At 39.5% G+C, this 22,223-nt stretch overlaps 2 long non-coding RNA genes across 2 annotated transcripts in view; one reads left to right on the forward strand and one right to left on the reverse strand.

Moving 5' to 3' along the window:
- Window positions 1–6,906, reverse strand: part of LOC124236056 (uncharacterized) — a 113,959-nt gene extending 107,053 nt beyond the window's left edge. Inside the window, exon 1 of the long non-coding RNA XR_006887637.1 lies at window positions 6,810–6,906. This is a non-coding gene — a long non-coding RNA (uncharacterized LOC124236056). The remainder of the gene's footprint in view (window positions 1–6,809) is intronic.
- The window catches only part of LOC124236055 (uncharacterized), a 47,713-nt gene that overhangs the window by 7,592 nt on the left and 17,898 nt on the right, over window positions 1–22,223 (forward strand). The gene's annotated exons all lie outside the window — the stretch shown is intronic.

A 22,223-nucleotide genomic window follows, 5' to 3' on the forward strand; every position in this document is an offset into this window, starting at 1 on the left:
CTCTTTTATTTAGAGAATAGAATAGCATGGGGACAGGACCCATGGGCAGTCAGAGCTTCTGCTGCCGCCACTTCTGCTGCCCCCGCTGGCATGGGGACAGGGCCCATGGGCAGGCAGAGCCACTGCCACTGCCCCCGCTGGCATGGGGACAGGATCCATGGGCAGGCAGAGCTGGTGCATGGGGACAGGACCCACAGGCAGTCAGAGCTCCTGCTGCTGCCCCGAGTTGAGGGTTAGGGCTAATTTTATAAGGCATGGGTATGTGAGTCATTTCTTTACAAGACAAAGGAAAGAACATGAAAAAAAGTTAAAATGGTATCAGTGCAGGTGGGGTTTGGTCGTTGGGTGATCCCATGACTTTTAGACAAGAATCCAATCGGATTAAGTAAAGGTCAGAAGCCACCGCCCTAAATCAGTTACATGAGATTGACAGACAGCAACCAACTTAAGTTCTTGCCTTCCCCATTAAGAGTTTCTAGGGATAAGGTCATCTCTCTTCTTCCTGGTACAGAGAGGGAGGCACCTTTTACAGATAGAGATTTACCTTACAAATGTAAATGTGTCCCAACAAGGGCAAGTTCCAATCCCCAGAGCCTCCATCCCTGTCCCAGTTTATCAAAAGCAATCAGCCCAAAACAATCCCGATGCCAAAGAGACATATCTTGGGGTGGCCAATTTCAGGTCCCTACAAGGTCATCCCCCCTTCCTTCACATATGCAAATATCTCTCAAAGAGCAAGCAAATTCCAATCCTAGGAGCTTTCTTCTCATCTGCAGTTTTTTAAAATTAACCAGCCTAAAATCCTCATCATAAACCATTTTAAAATTAACCAGCCTAAAAATCCTCATCATAAACTACACTGTTGTTCTAAAAATCCAGAGAGGTCAAGGTGTATAGTTGCAAATCTTCTCTGAAGTAAGTTGGCCTGATGAAAATGAAGGACTTAATTATTTGTCTTAACTCTGTGAGATCTAATTTAAGTGCCTGTCATTAGTACGCTAACAAGAACAACCCAGGAGCCACGGCTGCGGAAATAGAAATCTCAGCTCGTATGCCCTACAGTGGGGGCAAATGAATGAATGGCCACATTCACAGCTGTTCTGGGAGTGCTTCCTGGCACCTTGAGTATTAAGCTTCAGTAATAAACTTAACAGCAATGCAATCATATTGAGAAAAGGTCAAAAAAGGGTAAATCTTTATTTTAAAAAAATACACTGTTCGTTTTATATGCTAGATTATCTTCTGTTATCAGTGGCTGTTCTCCCAGGCGACTGGTCTCACTGATCCTCTGGGAACTTGTTCTAAAAGATCGAGCTTTTCTCCTAATTTTGTTCCCTCCCGAACTTGTTTGACCCTCTCCAGCTTGGGTACAAATTCCAGCATTTGGATGGGCCACACCTAGTCCATCTTTAGATTCTCTTATTACCAGGGAAAGTCCTGTACAACTTCTCAGTAAACTTTGGCCTTAAGGCATGCTCCCTAAAGAGAATTGAGATCCCACAGTGGGGCCAGTGGGATCAGTCCCATGGAGAACAGCCCAGTAGGGCTTAAGCTATAAAGACAAATAAGATCCTGCCCTCGGGGAAACTCATAATCTAGGGGAGGCCACGGATATGTTGCTTAACAAGGTGATAAGTATAAGCTAGCAGTGTGAACCAAGTGCTATGGGAACTCAAAGGCAGCAATGATTAATTATGCTGGGTATGGGGATTAAAGATCTGGGAATGTTTCCCAGAGAGAGTAACAGTTGAGCTGAAACTTAAAGGATGAGCAGGCTTTGATCATGAGGAAATTTAGCGGGCAGAGTGCTCAGCAAGATGCATTCCAGGAAGAGGCATGGTGCCTTCCAGACACTGAGAAGTGATGATGTATGAAATGTTTGGAGCATAGAAGGTCATCCGGTATAGCTGGAGTTTATGGTACAATGTAGGGGTGACACAAGAAAGACTGAAGTGTTAGGTTAGGCCAGATGTTGACTGTCTTGGAAAACAAACTCCTTGGACTTTATTCTGAAGACAGCAGTGAAGCATGTGAAGGATTTTAAGCGACCAGCTAGGTCAAGAGTTTAGGTTGGTGTGAGTGATGAGCAAAACTGTGTAGAAATGATTCTAGCAGGTCACTACGTGGCCTGGACAAGCCAACTGGAACAGAAGCCTTCCCCTTCTCCCAGTGGGATGGGATGCCCCAAATTCAGCTTCCTATAGAACTGGTGGCTTCTTCCCCACTCCAGTCAGACAAGCTACAGACCTCCCAGCAGGCCTCAAATCTCCAGAGCTGCAAAACTGACTTTCCTGGAAAGCTCCCGAGAACATCTAACACCTAACTCAGATTGCCTGGTGCCCCAGTATCTGTTTGTACCCCTACTGACAAGTTCTCTCACTTTCCCTATATGGAAAGCAGCAAGGAGGTAGATTCCTTGCCTGGAACATAAAACTTCCCATATTCTAGTAGATGCCTTTCCTTAGATCCATGAGAGGCTGAGATCACAGACTTCTGCTCCTCCTGCCGACACTTTCGTAGTAAGTTTCTTCAATGGAGCCTGTTTCTAAATCCATACCATAGGGTGTTGTGGAATGCTTTCTGCTCCTGTTGCTTTCTGAGCATGGTGACCTATGAAGGCATCCACATGGCACCAAAATGAGATGTCCTACAAATGGAATAAGACATTTCCCCATTGTCAATTAAGACTCTTTATGTTGTAATGGAAAATCCAACTAATATTAAAATTGAAGGGGATTTTGGCTTATGCAACTGTGGGGTAGACATAGAGTAGTTAATCCAATGTTTTGTTGATGTTATCAATGGCCCATTTATTTCTGTCTCTCTGCCTTCCCCACTCTAGTGTCAGCTTCATTCTAAGGCTGACTTGCTAACAGTTGTAGGAAAGCAATCAGTCAGTCAAGTCACAAACATTCACATCCAATAGCAGAGTGGGCTTCCAGATCAGCATTCAAGTCAGTGTCCTGAAATTCATCTTAATTGGATAAGCTCACATCACATATCTATTGTTCACATCACTTCACATATTCATTTAACACATATTTGTTGTGTATCTACTACCTGCCAGCCACTGTTTTAGATTCTGTAACACTGAAATTACACTGAATACTGACTGGCTTAAAGCCAAGTGGTACCCACCACTAGAGCTGGGAGTATGTTCAGTTCCCACCAAAGCATATGGGCTATATGGGGGCAGGAGTGAATATTTGAATAAAGACCTCGGTGCTATTAGGAAGGGGGAGGAAGGAATGGATATTAGGTTAGCAGACAAAAACCTCTTCTACAGTCTTACTACTGAAAGTGTGGTCCATGGACTGGCATTATTGGCATCACCTGGGAGCTTACGATAAAAGCAGGATCTCAGATAATACCCCAGTTCTACTGAATCAGAATCTGCATTTTAACCAGATCCCCAGGTGATCCACATGAACGTAAAACCTTGAGAAGCACTCATCTACAGCATAGATAAAAACATTGTTATGATTGAGGCTGTAGGGGAAAGAAGTTGGAGAACAAACCAAATGGTCTCTGTCACAGACACAACTTGGGATGACTGCCAGCTCATAACAGTTCTCCCAGTGGGAATTGTGCAGCAAGCACCTCTGTCAGAGATGATTCATCCAAGGGGAGATACACCTGCCAAGGTGGGCCAATTAATGGATCATTCTTCCGGGCATTTGAAACATAAATAGTGAGAAACAGATATAGAAGGCTGTTGGAGTAGAACTGCAAGTTGACAGAGCCTTAACAGGTCCAGAAATACCTATCTGGGGACCCTTCCAAATGCTCTGAGGCTTGGTTATTTAGCAACTCCTTTGATTCATCCATGCCCTAAAATATCCCCTTTTTACCTTAAGTCAGTCAAAAGGGGTTTCTATTGCTTGCCATTGAAACAACCTTAACTTATAGTGTCTTGACTTTCTCAATGTAGTTATCTACCAAGGCTGAGAGCATTTGGCCTGCCATGAGGGGAAGACCAAAGTTAATCCATCTCACCACACAGTGTCTGAGAGGCATCAGTTGTTTTTCTCCTCAGCTTCCAAACTTGACCCCCAACACAAGCCATGAACACTAAATCTCATTCACAATTAACATAACCATAAAAAGCCATTGTTACAGTATTTTTTTAAAATTCTATATATTCTCAAAACGTTTGTAGGTTTCATAATAAATGTCCCATTTTTGGTTTGCTTTTTGTATATAAATTAATGTATCTTTCTAGAAAAGTCAATCCCTGTGTCCTCTTTAATCTGACCATCTATTGTTAAATGTTTTCAAAAGCAGCTGCCTTTTATAAATATATCTACCAACTGATTGAATTGTTGTTATACCAATTTTTCTTGTTTTACATGCAAAATGTTTTCAATCAAATGTTGGCTAATAGCTAGGCTGTTTGGAAATTAACAGTCCTAATAGCTGGGAACAACAATATGGGCATTTAAAGCTTAATTACTCCTTCAAGCTCATTGTGAGAAAATCAGGCTTTATTTATTAGGCTGATTCTGTATTCCTTGGGGTATTTCATCTTATTCTACAATATTCTCATTTTCTTCTTAAAAAAAAAATCCCAACCGTAATACAACAAAACAACGAGGAGGTCAAATCTTAAAAGGAACGAACATGACATCACATAGGGAAGTGAGTCACTGTGCATCAGACTGGGAACTGAGTCAGGATTAAACTGACTCACATCTTTCTGGGCCAAGAACCAATTCTAGTTATATCATGCTGGAAAATGACTCATTTACTACCTTTATTAGCTCCCCTTAACATCAAATCAACTGCAAATTGGAATAGGTCTTATGAAACTCAAATGGCTCTGCTTGAGACATGACTGTCTGCTGGTACAAAGAGGATTTCTGTGTATGAAACTAACTGGTTGTGTGGCCGAAGACCTCACAAGCCCAGCCTTGTCAACAGTGTGTTGCACTTATCTGAGCTGACCACATCTAAACAAAACAGTATCCATAATCTTTGTAGTCTCTATACAGTAAGTGCATTTTTTTGATCATCTATTGGTTGATTGCAAATCAATACTCAAGTGTTTTTTAAAATGTTTGTTGCAGAAAATAATCTGAAAAAGCAATTACTCAGTTAGTACTTTTGTCAATAGAAGGTCAAAGTTCAGCAATAGCTAATATCACTCTTTTCTGCCCTGTAGTTACCTCTGCAACTAAACTGAGTGTAACAGAAAGTTGCACTAACAAAGTATTTCAGTTAAAATTGGAGAAGACAGGGAAAATTAGAGCTCCAAAATCATGAGATAATTCCCAAAGCATCTGAAATAAATACCTTTTTAAGAACCATAAATATTATTTACACCTGGAAATCTAAAATGGATTCTTTTTTGATGTATGCATTGTTTTTAGTAGAATTCTCTAACTAGCTAATCTAGCCAGAAACATACAGAAATTCCACACACAAATCCAGAACTTCTGACAACACTGCTGCCACTCCCCCATGTGACAATTGACTAGGACAGAACGGCAGCTGCTCCCTTTAGAGAGGACGTTTAAAGCTCTCTCTAATAATCTCCAGTTCTCCACAGTCCCCACTATTCCCTTTTGTCTAACCAGGTTCATTTCTCGTTACTTGCTTGATCCCTGGTAGGCATTTGAGTTTGCAACTCCTGATAAGCAAATGCCTAGCGTTGTTTTTACTCCTAAATATAATGAAAAGAAATAGTAAATTTTAAAAGAATATAGACATTTTGAAAGCTTACTCACATTGCAGCTTGGCCAACCTTGTTTTCAATTTTTCAATCAGATCTGTCTTTACTAAACATGTACTGAGCATCTTATTTGTGCAAGACAATGTGCTAGATGCTGTACCTCAAGGCATAAAATACTGTCCTTGCCCTCAAATTGCTTGTGATGTAATTGGACTAGTCATAGAAGCATGTTCTTTACTTAAAATTCTATCTTAAAAAATATTAAAATGAGGCTCGGAGACTTTATATAACTTAACGAAAACTGCAGACACTAGAGCTTATCTTTCTCCTTCTAGGGACCTTTATTTTTCAATCAAAAACATTGCAAAACCTAATATTTGAGTAGCACTATGTTATGGGATATAAAATTTTATAGGGCACAGTCTTTATCCTAAAGAAATCTATATTCTATTAGGATTGCAAAGACATTAACCAAGTAATTCAAACATTTGGCAACATGTGATGACACGTGGAGCAAAGAACCCACCACAGCACTCAGAGATCACTTCCTGTGTGGGTGTCTGGAGAAGGCCTGATCCCACCTCTGAGGGTTTAGTCTAATCCTAAACCAAGGCTGTGAGCCAGCTGAAGAAGGGTTGAGGTTTTCCACAGAAAACCTACGTAATTCTGACTAGTGGCCACAGGGAAGGTTTAAGCAAGGAAGTAGTGGTAGGATGGGAAGGAAGGGAAAGAGAAACAAAAAGGCCCAAAGAGAAACAAGCTTAAGCAGGTACTCCAACAGGCAGGCTCTGGCTAGATAAACTTCAGATTCTATAGTCCCTGCCCCCTTGGATTTATAAACCTGCACAAAGATTTTGCCAGTGTTGGGGGTTAAGAGAGCTCAGTTAGTCAGACAGTCACCTTCGACTGGGGGTCCTGAGCCTATTCACTATGTTTCATTCTCCTCTCCCTTCCCCTTGCATCTCCCCTCCCCCACAATACTCTGATCTGTGCTGGGGGCAAAAGGGAGCTGAGCTCCACAGTTTGCTTTTCCTGAGCTCCAGAGTCACTGGCTGCCCTCTGTGACTGGCCAACACTGGCATGAGATTGTGGAGGAGATGGGGAGTGGGGAGAAACCTGAGGCCACAGCTCCCTCCACCTTGGACTGCTTCTCAGACGATGGATGGGTCTCTTCTCTGGCTTTAGCTCCTGCTGCACAGGGCTGTCTTGGTTCCCACCACTGCTAGGTGAGTCCCGGAGCTTTACCCATAACTCTGCCTCCTTCACTTCGCTCTCTGGCAATAAACCCTTGTTTTGCTCCTGGCTTCTCCATCACCTGTGTAAATAATTCCTGTATTGAATTTCTTCTCTTGTAAATACTTAAAGTGGTTTCTGATTTCCTTGCTAGATCCTGATTGATACATATATATAAAGAATTGATATATTAAAACAGTGACTTGCTGAGTAGTGCAGTTAAGAATATTCAAGAGTAGAACACAGTTACTAAGTCTCTCCCCTTCCCAATATGCTGGACTTGCATAGATAACTATTCAAAGAGAAGATCTGTCTCACTAAGCTTCAGGAAAAACTAGGCCACCAGCTGAGTAGGAGCAATCATAATATGAATCCATTGTCCTTAAAGTGTGTTCTAAGCAACCAAGTGCTCCACAGTTGCCGTATCATTGGCTTGCGATTTATGAGAAACTATGAGTATGTAATGGGCATGCAGCTCAGCCCAGAAACTTGGGGGTGCCAAGAGCTCTCGCAATTTTTGAGTTCATTTAAATTAACAGAAGAGTTAAAGAGGTAGTGAGAGAAGATAAAAGCAGAAATGTTTCTATTTTGTAAAAAAAGAGGAAGGCAGAGATGAAAGTCAGGAAGAGATGGGGTGAAAGGAGCTAACTCGTGGGGTCTCGAGGTCAGAACAGTGATGTACTCAAATCCCCATCATGGAACCAGGGACAGAAAGGAAATGAGCAAGGAGCCAAATGAGGAAGCAGACAAAGTGCTAGTTCCTCCTTAATTTAGTCTAAATGTCCACATTTTGGAAATATCGATACTCTCAGACAAATAAGAATTCAAGACTGCATTTCACAGTAAACAAAGAATGATTTGCTGATTGACTTTCTTAAAATACAAAAAGTTTCTCTCCTTTAACATATATATAAAGGATGGCTTACACACTAAATTTCTCCTCTCTCAGATTATAATTTAAGAAAAATTATACAAATTACACACACAAAAAAACATATGCATATGTAAAATGTATCTATATATACAAAATTATACAAATTATACAATTTCTAAGTCACTAAACCAGATCTTCTACGTCTCATCTTCCAGAGCCTGTTATTTTTTAGAATACAAACACACAAACCCTCCAAACACTTCTCAAGATATTTTTTAACAAATTCACTTTATTAATAGAAATCAGGCTGAGATTCTTTGTATTCTATATTCACCTGCATTGTTCCACTAAAAATGTAATAAAAATGCAGGCACATGCTGCAAATATTAAATTAGAAAAACAGCTGTGCTTTTTACATTGTCTTGCCCTAGAAAAAAGGCACCCAAGACAATCCCAGCAGCTGGCATCCTCTACATGGTGTGCTCATTACCACAAGTAAATAAAGTCAGTAAATTACTGGCAGAGCACAGGGGGCCACGATGAGTCTAGGAAACAACCCTTTCATCAAACTCTCTGCACATTGTACATTGCCTGAGCAAAAAGCAAATAATGATGATCAATGGAGAATTAATATTTTAGTCAAAGAGGAATGGAGATGAATGCATACTATAAATTATTAACCAGCACTTGTACTCTGTCCCCTTGGCACAGCGTGAACTAAGCTTCGAAAGAAACAGGATACAGATCTTCTACTTACCTAGCAATATTTTCCTCAGCCAATGAATAATATTCATAAAGAGGCACACTTCTGAAATATTCAAGAGGGAAATTTATACCTGAATTTCTCTACCTTTCTGCAACAGAATGTAAGCAAAACATAAATATTTCCCTGTGTATAGTTATATAAACATACATGCATGTTGTGTCCCATGTCTATATATATTACTGTGCTGTGCAGGGAAACAATCATTGGGCTGGGAAGCAAGACTCATCAGGACCAGCCATGACACGTTAACCTCTCTGGGCCTCATTTTTCTCAACTGTAGAATAAGGAGTTGGATCACAGATGACATTAAAGGACGTTTTTAGCTTTAAAGCTCTCCATAAGGGCTTCATAATAAGCAAATAGTAGGAAGAACTAGGAGATAGTTGCAACGAGAGCTTCAACATAAAAATTAAAAACAAATATAAAAATTGTTCATTTCTTTAGGCCAATAAAATAGATACTGGCACAGGGGGAAATGAACATGTATATATAAAATCACATGCACATACAATCATATGTTGTTCCCTTAATGAAAAATAATAATAGTTGTTAACTAATAATCATACACTTAAGTGAAGAAGTTTTATATTTGCATATCAGTAGCACACCACAAAAGTTACACAAGAAATTGTTAAATACTTAGCATTCAAAATTTGAGGAACAGTAATACTTGAAATATTGAGCAATAATAGACATGCAATTTCCTGGATATGCAATTCTACTAAACAAAAGGCAAGGCAGCATTCACTGTGTGCTGTAGGAGACCCTAAAATGAATGACTTGGAACCTGTTTGCCAACAGCCCACCACAGGAGAGAGGGGAACATGTGCCACTCTTAATACTAGGAATCAGGTCATGATGAGGTGACTTAGAGGATGGTGTTCATTAGCTAAAGAGAACACAGGGCCAGGGCAGAGCAAGACCATGGAGAGAGACAGCCTTCTGATCCTGTAGGATTTGTTTTGAAAATTAAGGAGGAGCCTCTGAATCACTGCTGTGACACAGGCGAAGTCGATGTCAGAGCTTAGAAAAGTTGAGATCATCTAGTTCTATCCTCCCACCCTAGAGATAAAGAAGTTAAGGTCAGAAAGGATATGCACTCCGTCCTGCACAAGTATTTGGCAGAGTTAGACTAGAAATGAAGTCTTCTAACTTCCTGTCCGGCCTGCTTTCCCTCTCTGCTTCCCTTTTCTCTGTGTGGGTCCAAAACAAATTCTTCCCTGACTGACTTATGGCAAATGGTCCTCCTGGGATGAATAGAATATACTGTTACTTCTCCCTCCCTGAGAAGAGCCTCCCAAGCCATAAAGTTTTTCCCAAGCTGACTAATGCTTTGCTTGGTCAGAATTGTTTTTAAGCCATCATTCTAAATATCATCTCCCAGCTGAGCGATCTGGGAACCAAGCTCTTCATACCCACTGACTTTACTGTGTTGCTCCCAGAGTGGAAGAGCCAGCATGGCCTGTATGATGTAGGTCAGTGACTCACAGACAAAGCATCACACAAGGGAACTGCAGTGCTCTGAAGGACTCGGGGTTTGATGTTAAATGGGCTATAAATCTCTTTGGGTCTGAGTTTTCTTATCTGTTAAACAGGGACAAATATTCATTTAAATTTCCAAGATTACAGAGATAGAAAATAATTGTTAATATTTTTTAAAAATCTAGTTTCATAGGCACAGATTTGATTCTTCAAGTAGGAAGCAGATCTTAAAAATTACCCAGTTTATTCTTCCTTTTATGAGAGAATAAAAGGATCAGAAAGATCTTGATTTGTTCAGCATCACCCAGCTAGATGGTTCTAGAGTTGAGCCTAAAAACTGGGCCTTTTGACACACAGTTCAGCGCTTTGGACTCTATGCCGTATTGCTCACCCTATTCAAAGTGCTTTATAAATGTGACCATATAGAACATGTAAAATAATACACTCAGACTGAGTCTTGGTAAGACACAAGATGGCAGTCTCCTACACTACAAAGGCATAGTTAGCCCCTCCTTCCCCCTAAATTAATTGTGTTTCTCGTAAATTATATGGTAGGCCTTACCATATAATTTCAGATACAGAGACGGACTGGGAGTCAACTCTTACAACCCAACAATTTTGAGATGATCAAGCTGGGTCATGACGAGAGAGGAAGCAAGCAGAGGAAGGGCTGACTGTACGAACAGAGTGCTTTATAAGGCTGGAGGTTCACAGGCCATAGAGGCAGCACTGGCCCCTCCTCTTCCATTCCCTCTCAGCAAGGGGACTGAGTAGGCCTCCCTCTTGCCCATGTCCACACATACCACTTGAACTTTAGAGTACTTTTTGGTGATTTAATTCAGGCTCCTAATCACGTGACAATACCTAGATGAAAATCACAGATGTGGAGAAACAGACCCAAAGCTTCAAGGTTTTAACTCTCCCCTGGGCCCGGTCCTTATTTGGTACTTGCCTGCAGGCTGCTCCACTCTAAATCCCTCAACCATAATATTCTCTTGAGGAATAAATTCTACTCTGCTAGTCCCTGCCATTTTCTGCAGAAAAGCGGTTTGAAACAACGTAACCGAAATGGTTTCTGGAGGAAACATCACCCAGAGCTCTGCTATTGGGGGAGGAGAGAGAATGAGGGTGCGAAGAGGTGACGACAGGGTGAGCTGTCCATGGAGTTTCTGGGAAGACTAGACTACTATAGGGTGGAAACGCCTGGGAGGAATTGAACTCTTTCCCGGTGTTAGGTTGGGCTCAGAGGCCAGAACGGCCTCTTAGGCCACTCTTCTCTGGACAAAACGACAGCAACATTTTAAAATAAGAAAAGGTGGACTCTTCTCAAAGACAGGAGTTATTTCACAGACTTGAAATCAGACCACACGGAAGCTCCGTCTACAAAAATAATGGTTTTTCCTGACATTTTAAACAGCACAATTTAACAGCTCAATGTTTCATTTGACATTTAAGAAGATATCCATCTCCAAAAAGCTTATTGGCAAATCTTCGCAGTTCCCAGAATTAGCAAATGTAGTGTGCGTATGAACACATTCTACAGGAACCCAAAAGACTCTTTGAAAAGGAAGCCGGGGCCACTGAGAACTAGATGTTACCTACCCTGAGCAGGATCCGCCCCTAACCTCAGGCCCTGACAGTCCACCTCTTAAAAACCAGTTACCCTTTCTGTTAATCAGCCTCCTCATGACCAGAAGAAAGAAAAATCATAGTCTCGGATTTGTAAAGTATTGTAGCTGAGGAGATGGCTATACTACATAAAGAGACGTTAAATTACTTGGTGCACCCAAGGGAGAAGCAGATATTGAGGAATGAGATTTCCTCAGTTGGAATTGTGGCTCCTCTGCAGGTTACAAGCTGTACGACCTTGGGCACATTACTAAACCTCTCTGTAATCTGGTTTTCTCACCTCTAAAATGAAGATAATATTAGTATCTATCTCATTGGGTTGTTAAGATGACTAATGGGCTAATATTTGTAAAGTTCTTAGAACCGCCTAGCAGAGTAAGTGCTATACAGTTGACTCTCAGTATCTTTCTGCAGGACATTGGTTTCAAGCTCGCCTGCCCCCTAGCCCTGACGCCTCATACCAAAATCCATGGATGCTCAAGTCCCTTGGTTGGCCGACCTTCCTTATCTGTGGGTTCCACATCCGCAGATTCAACCAACCATGGATCAGAAACAAAGTAGTGCTACACAGTTAGTTGAATCTGCAGTTAGTTGAATCTGCACTTGCAGAACTCCCGGATATAGGGGCCAACTATATAACAGTTTATTAGAAAATAATAAATGACATGTATGTATTGACTTTTTTCAAATCAGTTGTGTACTGATTCTCACTGTATGTGACCCAAGCCTAAATCAATGTATCACATTTCACCTGGCCTCTGTGATTGCTTGGTAGATGGCACATGGTCCTAATCAGAGCAAATAAGGTGATAACAGTCTACTTCTGGCACCCCTGGGTCTTTTCTACTGAACTTGAATCTGAGAGGATAGAATCTGGTGCTGCCACCATTTTTCAATTAAAGAAAGAAACTGTTTGAGAATAACAGAGTGAAGCAGATCCATGATGGATAAAATGGGTTCTGTTGACATTGTTTGAGCTGCTGGATCATGGGATGCCTGAAGCTGAACTTTCCCCTAGACTTCTTAATCACATGAGCCAATAATTTTCTCCTTTTCCTTAAACCAGTTTAGGCTAGGTTTTGTTGTTGTTGCTGTTTTTGTTTTTTTAAACACTTGCAACTGAGATAAACCAAACTGGTACAACTCACAATGTATCTCAGGCCCATAGTAAATATCATAGCAAAAAAAATTATAGGCTCACTAGCATTTAAAGTGTCAAGTTCTGGTTATGTGATTTTTAGCAGGTCACTTAAATTTTCCAGGTCTCAGTTTCCTTATCCGAAAATTCAGAAATTTAACTAAACAATCTTTATGGACCCTTCCAACTCTCAAATTTTATGATCATGCCTTAAATTAAGGTCTTCTTGGCTACCTTCAAGATTGCTTTTAAGTTCACTTTTTCCACTCACTACAAAGCCAAGAAGAATAATTCCGAAAGAATGGTGTGTTTGTTTTTTGGTTGTTGGGTATTTTTAGGGCAGAGAGTGGAAGGGAGTGGAGGAGAGTTAATCTAATGATGGCTTACATGAGTTTTCAACAGCTTTGCCTCATTTCATGCATCATAATTGGTATTATGCACCTACTTTCATCTAGGACAGACACTGGTTAGGTTAAAAAAAAACTTTTAAGAAAGTTGCTAGTCCAGAATGAAGCAGAGAGGTATGGTAGTTCTCTGCAGTTAGCAATAAAGAGCTGAGCCCAGAGGAGATTGTCAAGCCATCATCTACCGTGATATATATCCATTCCTCTTCCCCTTAGCCCAACAAATTCTACGTTATCCCAGAATGATTGCTATTTCATGTACTTATTTGTATAAATGGGGAGGAAAGAGTAAAGAACTGTAATACTCAATGCAGAATATATTTACAGAATAAAAGATAGTATGATAAACCCTGTTAACTACAGAACATTTAGCAATTAAACTCAATTATTCAGAACATAATTGACGATTGGAAGAGGAGAGAAAAGGACCATTTCTGAGCAGCTTAGATAGATATCTTCTCATCCAAGAACTAAAGATCATATGCGTGATTCATAAGAAGGATCTTCAAACTATTCAACTTAATTTTAGACATAACTCTAAGAAGCCAATAGCCTCATTTCCTAGGCCACCACAAATCAGAACATCTACTTAATAAGGGAGGGAGGAGAGGTACTAGAAATGGACTCAACTGGCAGCCAACAGAAAGACAGGAGGCAGAAGAAGTGTAAAACGCCGATATAACTTAAAATGAGAACCACAGCAGTCCAACGTCATTTACATACACCTCAATAACACTTGCTGAAGTGTATTTATTTTTATTTAACAAACATAGAAATAGTGCTTATTATGTGACAGGCACTATTCTAAGCGTTCTACACATATTACCTCATTTAATCCTTATAATAACTCTGTAAAGTTCAAAGGAATTAAATAACTTGCCCAAGGCCATACAATTCATTATTGGTAGAATCAGAATTCAACCCAGGCAATCTAGCTCCTGGGCCCATTCCCTTCACCACCACACCATGCTGCCACACCTACCACCGCCATCCAGCCAGCATCAGAACTGCTTTTCACTATTCATGACAACGGCCATTAACAAATGTAGAATAGATAACCAACATATTCTGTGCAATAAAGCCAAGAAGCGAAAAATTCAGTGTAAAATATTTTCTTCCAAAGTAATGATACTAATACTACTAATATCATAGCATTGGCCTTTGAAAATAAAAACTTAAGGGGCCAGGCCAGACCAATGGTGTACTGGTTAAGTTTGCACACTCCACTTCAGGGGCCCGGGTTCATGGGTTCGGATCCCAGGTATGGACCTACACCACTCATCAAGCCATGCTGTGGCAGTGACCCACATACAAAATAGAGAATGATTGGCACAGATAGTAGCTCAGGGACAATCTTCCTCAAGCAAAAAGAGGAAGATTGGCAACAGATGTTGGCTCAAGGACAATCTTCCTCACCAAAAATGAATAAATAAATAATAATAATAATAAAACTAAAAATAAAAACTTAAGGTATCTGGGAAGTCCATTAACCTGAACCTCCTCATTCCCTGTTAATAACAGGTCAGTAAAATAGCAACGTTAGATTTCAAATTCTTTCCATTCTAAGCAACAAACATTATCTTGAATCTCTATGTTGAAATTTGCTTACCCTACAAAGCCTTTAAATACCAAGGCAAAAAACCACAGTCAAAGGAGAGAAATCATTAATTCGCTGTCACAGAAAAAGTTGTGGGAGGCTTAAAACTCAATCTCCACCTGGTAATGAGATTTATGATCATCAGAAGTGTTTTTCTAGGTAAAATATTAAACCTATCATATCTAGCAATATAATTTAAATACTTAGATTTAGGCTATGGGAATGAAGAATATGATGGAGAATATGATAAAGGATAAGAAAAAGTTTTGGTCCCAGTCATCTCTTTCTTTATGGAACAAATAACTTCTTGGAATTCTCTGGAACATTTTTGTTCACTCGTCATATTTATACCACCTCTTTTACCCTTGTATTAAATTTCACTTCTAAGCCACTAATTGTAGGGTTGGCCTTATCCAATGTTTTAGGAGTAGCTGTGTGTATGTGTGTCTATGTGTGCATGTCTACACATGAGAGAGAGCGAGTGAGAGAGAGAGTTTACATTGTGTGTGGCCAAAGCAAGAACTATTTACTTATTTAAAAGAAATATCAACAATGTGCATGCCAAGACAGCAGCCAAAGGAAGAGGAAGCCCAGTACTGGCTATAGAAGCAAGCTAGAGAAAGTAGAGCCAAAACAATCAGGCTGCAAGAAGGAAAGACGACAGAAACAATGAAGCTGGTGAGTGTCCAATGCTGAGAACATTTAACCTTTCATTATTATCGCGTATGGATTTCCTGTAAATTCTTCAAGACCCAAATTCCACCCACAATTCACACATGTGAACTGAGGACCTGATTCTAATATATAAGTACTGAATTCTTCCTTAAATTCACCTCTCCTTACTTTATCCGTAATTTTGAATTTACATGAGAAGCTTTATACTTCCTATATTTGTTGGTTTAAATCTATATTTCATACTACTCTCAGTCAGTATTTTTGGAGTTGACTCTTACAAGCCCATAGTCTTTCTTGAGCAGTGACTATTTCAGAAATTTGTGTGAATTAACAGGATTCAGTTAATCACCTTTTCAAGCACCTTAGAACCATTGGTTCATGCAAGGCTCTTCTTTCCACCACCACACCCTTTGTTCCTTCATCTCCATGCTCAATACCAGCCCCATCTGTGGCACCTGATGTCTTTAATATATGTATTTGAATATTCACTTATCTTTGTAAAATGTACACTATTTTGTGTTAAAAATAAATGTTTATAATCTATGTAACTGGTATTATTCTATAGAAGTGATTGTTCCTGTTTTTTTCACTATATACTAATTTTTTAGATCTATTTGCACTGCAGGGAGATGTACAAAAATATCCAGAGAAGCATTGTTTGTAATAAGAAAAAAGGCAACAACCTAAAAGTCCAAACAACAAAAGAACATAAGAAGTTATAGTATAGTCAAGTAATAGAATACTGTATGGCTGTGAAAATAAATGAACTAGAGCTAAATGTATCAACATGGATAAAGTTCGCAAAAATAATTTTAAATGCAAAAGAGGAATTTACAGAAGGATGCTTACAGTATGATTCTGGGTCATAATTTGGTGCTTGTAGTAGTTAAGTAATATCCCGTGGTAATCATGCACCACAAATTACTTATCCATTCTCCTGGTGTGGTTCCCTAGGTTACTTCCAACTCTTGCCACCGCTATGGATAATGCTGGGATAAACATTTTGATATATCAGTCCTCTATAAAAAAGTTTTTTAAATCACAAACAGTTTCTAACACTTTCTTTCATCACCGAGGACCCTACATTGAAAGAGGTTAAGAATTTTGTAGCCTGCATCTGAAGAAGAGAAATCATCATGTTGCAGAAAAGTAGTTACTAGCAAGGGCAGGACCAAGACTAGTTCTCTCAACTCTCAGACTACGTGCTCTGGCGCACTTAACATATTTACCAGGTGTATAAGATACAATCTTTTAAAATTAAGTATTTTTCATCACACAGGTATTTAAAGTGGGTATTGAAGTGGCTTGTCCAGGTAAATTCAATATCCTATATCCTAGAAATCCTAAGTTCTGAATGTGTTACTATATTCTACTAACTCATAAAAAGAAGAAAATCACAAGCTAAGAGGAAATATATTGGCATCAGTGTGCGCTGGTACATAGTAGGCTGCAGTTATGTAATGGGTTTAAAACTAAAATGTTGGGAAGTAACCCAAACTCTACCTCCGACCAGCTGTGTGCTTTGTTATTTTTGTTAAAAAAAGGTTTCAAAGGGATGTGAGTCTGGTATCTTTGGGGAAACGTTCTGTGCTTCTGAGCTCCACCACCCGGGGAATGGCCTCATTTGTCATTTTGCATCTTCTGCATTAGGCCCTCTACAGAGCAATTGAACAGAGTCATTTTTGGAACTGTTGGTGGGAGGCTGGAGCGATAGAATGCAAATAGCTGCTTCTCCTTACTTCTATGAGCCTCTGTTTCCTCGTCGAAAAACAAGGGAAAGTCTGGTATGTAACAGACAATGAATAAAAGGTATTATTTTTCCTTATCTTTATTTTTAGCTAAAGTCCATGCATTGCACTATACATGATAGCAAACATGCTTTTAGTCTTTTGTTATGACATGAAAATTAAATATAGGTGCCTTTATTTTCTGTATTATATTGCTTCTTACAATTAGTGAAATAATGTGCATGATGTGTGCAGAAGTGGATTTCCCATGAAGCTGATGAAGCCACAAATGCTGATTGTTGCTGGGAGCTACAGAGTGTTCTCCGTGGGGAAGGGAAGGCAGACTGTGCTTGGAAACATCAATACAATAGTCTCCTCTTATCCACAGGGGGTACATTCCAGGACCCCGAGGAGCTGCCTGAAACTGCAGATGATACTGAACCCTACATAGACTATGTTTTTTCCTATACATGCATACCTGTGATAAGGTTTAATTTATAAATTAGGCACAGTGAGAGATTAATAACAATAAATAATAATAAAATAGAACAATTATAACAATAAACTATAATACAAGTTATGGAAATATAGTCTTTCTCAAAATATCTTATCGTGCTGTACTCATCCTTCTTTTGATGATGTGAGCTGATACAATGCCTATGCAATGAGATGAAGTGAGGTGAATGACATAGGCATTGTGACGTAGCCTTAGGCTACTATTGACCTTCTGACAATAGTCAGAAGGAGAATTATGTGCTTCCAGACCATGGTTGACCGAGGGTAACTGAAACAGGGGAAAGTGAAACCATGGATAAGGGGGGACTACTGCGTGTATGTCACTGGTAAACTGCCTAAAGAGACCTCAGAGGAAAGGGACTGGAATCTCTAAATCTTCAGTAATTTGTTGTGATTTTTTTCTATTCTAAATAAACAGTCCCTTTTATATTTAATTTTATATTTGTGATTCTGTGTGCTTTTTTAAAAAAAAAAGCCCCACCCAACTGAATTACTATAGACTCCATAAAACCTGGACCTGCCCATGAATATTTGTACAATATTTCAATTTAACAATATGAGAAAAGCGTATAGATAAATCTCAATTCACCTAGAAGAGTTTTCGGGGGCAGAAGGGGTCCTCTTCTTCCAGTAACTTCCAGAAAAAGTTTCTCTTCTGTCTGGACCTTAGCTTTCTCATCTTAAACATGCAGATTTGACTGGCTCCACTAGATCCCTTCCAACTCAGAAAATCCTGACTCATATCTGTCTTGCCATACATAATATTTTCCCATAAATAATATTTTAAAGGCTGTCCATAGCAAATCCTCATTTTAGAAATGTTAAGTCTTCAGTCCTTTGAATAGTTATACCCACCCTCCTAAGTATTTATTTCATAAATATAAATGAATGAATATAGTTCTTAAAATAAAGCACGCTAGTTAGAGCATGTCACTCTAGAAGGAATTTGCTTTATAAGGGCAGGGACAGTTCTTCCAGCGGTCCTAGTTCAAACTGACCACGACAAAACTAGATGCTGATTGTCGTTTACATCGCTACTCAAAATAATCCATTCTGAAAGAGGAAGAGGGATTTTTACAGTCCCAATGAGACCAACCGAAATCTTTATGTAAACCAAGTTGTTTTAGAAAGTATGAACAAAATAGATGAGACACTTAAGAGAAATCAATCATTATTGTCCCTCTTCTGAGCTTAGATAGTTGACAAAATCTGAGAAGACTTTAAAAGGAAAACAAATTGACAAGCCAGTTTAGGCCTCAAACACAAGAATAAAAAAAGTCAGGGGTTGGAGACATTCCTTTTCCAGTGGTGAATTCTACAACATACTGCTGCTTCCTGAGCACACAGGGTAGGTTGTTGGAAATATGGCAAAACAGGTATGATGGAGTCAGGATTTTCTGAGTTGGAAGGGACCTTATGGAGTCAAATTTACATGTTTTAAGATGAAAAAGCTGAGACCAAGACAGAAGTGTGACCTGCCCAAAGCCACATACCCAGATAAAGCAAAACTGAGGCTAGACCCTGTGGACCACAAGCCTGGTACAGTTTCTCCCTCACCAATCTGAGTTTGCAGAATCATTTGGAGTGCTTTCCTGCCTCGGTACCCAACTGGGAGCTTATGATACAAAACATGGAGCAATTTTTGCTCTACCCAATATTAAATTTTTTTTTTCTTTTTAGGAAAGTTAGCCCTGAGCTAACTGCTGCCAATCCTCCTCTTTTTGCGAGGAAGGCTGGCCCTGAGGTAACATCCATGTTCATCTTCCTCTACTTTATACGTGGGATGGCTACCACAGCATGGCGTGCCAAGTGGTGCCATGTCCGCATCTGGGATCTGAACCGGTGAACCCCGGGCCGCCCAAGCAGAATGTGCGCACTTAACTGCTGCGCCACCAGGCCGCCCCCCAATATTAAATTTTATGATAAAGTTACAGTAATTAAGATAGTAGATATTGATGCATAGCTAGACAGAGACTCTGGAACACAATGGGGTGCCTAGAAATTAGACTCACACACATATGGAATCTTGATGCATGAAAGTGATGGATATGTAGAGTAGATGGTAACAATGGCCAATCAATAGTGCTTGAACAAATGGTTATCCATATGAAAAAAACTGGATCATTACTTCAAACTCTACACAAAACAACAATTCCAGGCCCATGAAATATAAAAAAATAAAACTACAAATTGTTTAGAAGAAAAATAAGAGAATGTGTTTATGACATTGGGATAGTGAAAGATTTCTTAAACAAATCACAAACCATAAAGGAAGAGATTTGTTAATTAAGCCACATTTTTAAAATGTGTCAAAAGACACATAATATATTTATATAGGTATATTTATTTGTAAAAATTTATTGAACTATACCTTTAAGATTTGTGTACTCTATTTGTATCTATTCTCCTTCAATTTTTTTAAGTTTACCAAAAACAAGATACTACAATAAAAGTGAAGAGGCAGGCCACACTCTGGGTAAAGATATTTACAACACCTGTAATCAACAAAAAATTATTATTCAGAATATATAAATTACTTCCTCAAATCTAGGGAAAAAGATGAATACTCAAATAGAAAAATATGCAAAAGATATGAACAGGCAAGTCATAGAACAGGCATCCTGAATGGTCAATAAACGTGAAAAGATGTTCAGCCTCACAGTCACATATAAACGAAAAGGAAAATCATGAGAAAACATTTTACACACATTCAATTAGCAAACTTTAAAAAGTCTGATAAAACCAAGTATTAGTGAGAATGTAGAGTACCAGAAACTTCTATACATTGCTGGTGGGAGTAAAAACTGGTAAAAATTACTTAGACAATTTTGGAAATATCCATTAAGTTATACACAAACACCATAATCCAGCAATCCCTCTCTAAGTAAATACCAAAGAAACTCTTTTGCATGTTCACAGGGAGATGGGCAAAAATATTCATAGAAGCATCATTTGTAATAACAAAAAAGTAAACAACCTAAAAGTCCAAACAACAAAGGAACAGACTAATAAATTGTAGTCTAGTCAAGCAACAGCATACTGTATGGCTGTGAAAATAAATGAACTAGAGCTAATGTATCAACATGGGTAAATTTCACAAAAATAATGTTAAATGGAAAAGAATAATTTACAGGGCGAGCCCCATGGCCTAGTGGTTGGGTTTGGTGCACTCCACTTTGGCAGCCCAGGTTCACATGTTCAGATCCCGAGCGCAGACCTACACCACTCATCAGCCATCCTGTGGTGGAGACCTATGTATAAAATAGAGGAAGACTGGCATGGGTGTTGGCTCACGGCTAATCTTCCTCAAGAGAAAAAAAGAGGAAGATTGGCAACAGATGTTAGCTCAGGGTGAATCTTCCTCAGCAAAAATAAAAATAAAAGAGAAGAATTTACAGAAGGATGCTTACAGTATGATTCTGGGTCATAGTCTAGCTTTATCCTCACTGAGAGTTTACCAAAGCCCTTTGGGGAGACAGCAGGCCAGGCCGTGAGTGAGTTCTGAGAAACACTGGGCTCACCACAACTGGGACATTTAGCAGGGCATAGCATGGACCAGGTACTGGACATCAGGCAGGAACATGGTCTGTATTTGCTGCTTCTGATCGCACCTTGGCTAACCTCCAGCTCTCAGGAACAGGTCCAAGGAGAACATATATCTGGAAGAAACGAGAGTCCTTAGCTGACCCAAGCAGGAAGAGAAGAGGTGGCACTTCCTCTGCACAGGACCTGAGAAAGCCAAGTACAGATAAGCACAGGGCCAGGCTCACCCAGCCATTTTTAGGTCAGAAAGTCAATGACACACATGCCTCTGAGTCACATTGCTCCAATCTGGACTTTAAGCTTCATGTACAGTTGTCATCCTGGGAACTCCCTGCACCGTCATCCCGGGGAGTCCCTGCCTCTTCCCCCTGAGTTGTGTAGCCTGTGTTTTATATCCTATGTCTTGCTCTTTCTTCATTTACTCATTCATTTTGGTGGAACATCTTATTCCACAATTTTCCAAGAAATTATTTTTGAGAGATAAATGTTTTGAATCTGAAAATGTCTTGCCTTGACACTTGATTAATAGTTTGGCTGAATACAAAATTCTAGCTTAGAAATCATTTCCTTCAGAATTTTGAGAGCATTTCTCCGCTGTCTTCTAGCTTCCAGTGTTGTTCCTTAACGTGAATCTCTTTCAATCCTTTGTGCTGAGAATTCACTGGGCCTTTTCAATTGAGAAAGCTCATGTCTCTCAGTTCTGAGAAATGTTTTTGAATCACCTTGCTGCTAATTTGCTCCCTTCCATTTCCTCTCTTACTGCTACTTCTTTTATTCAGATTTTGGAATTCCACCCCTGGTTCTTTATTTTTCTCAATCTCTCTCTCTCTCATTTTGTTTTTATTTTTTTTGGTCTACTTTCTGGGACAATTCTTCAACTTTATCTTGCACTGCTGTTGAGTTTTCATTTCTTTTATCATATTTTAAATTCCCATGAGATTTTTTGTTTTCTCTTAATGTGGCTTTTT

This window comes from Equus quagga, chromosome 2, assembly GCF_021613505.1.
Source record: "Equus quagga isolate Etosha38 chromosome 2, UCLA_HA_Equagga_1.0, whole genome shotgun sequence".
Lineage (NCBI taxonomy): Eukaryota > Metazoa > Chordata > Mammalia > Perissodactyla > Equidae > Equus > Equus quagga.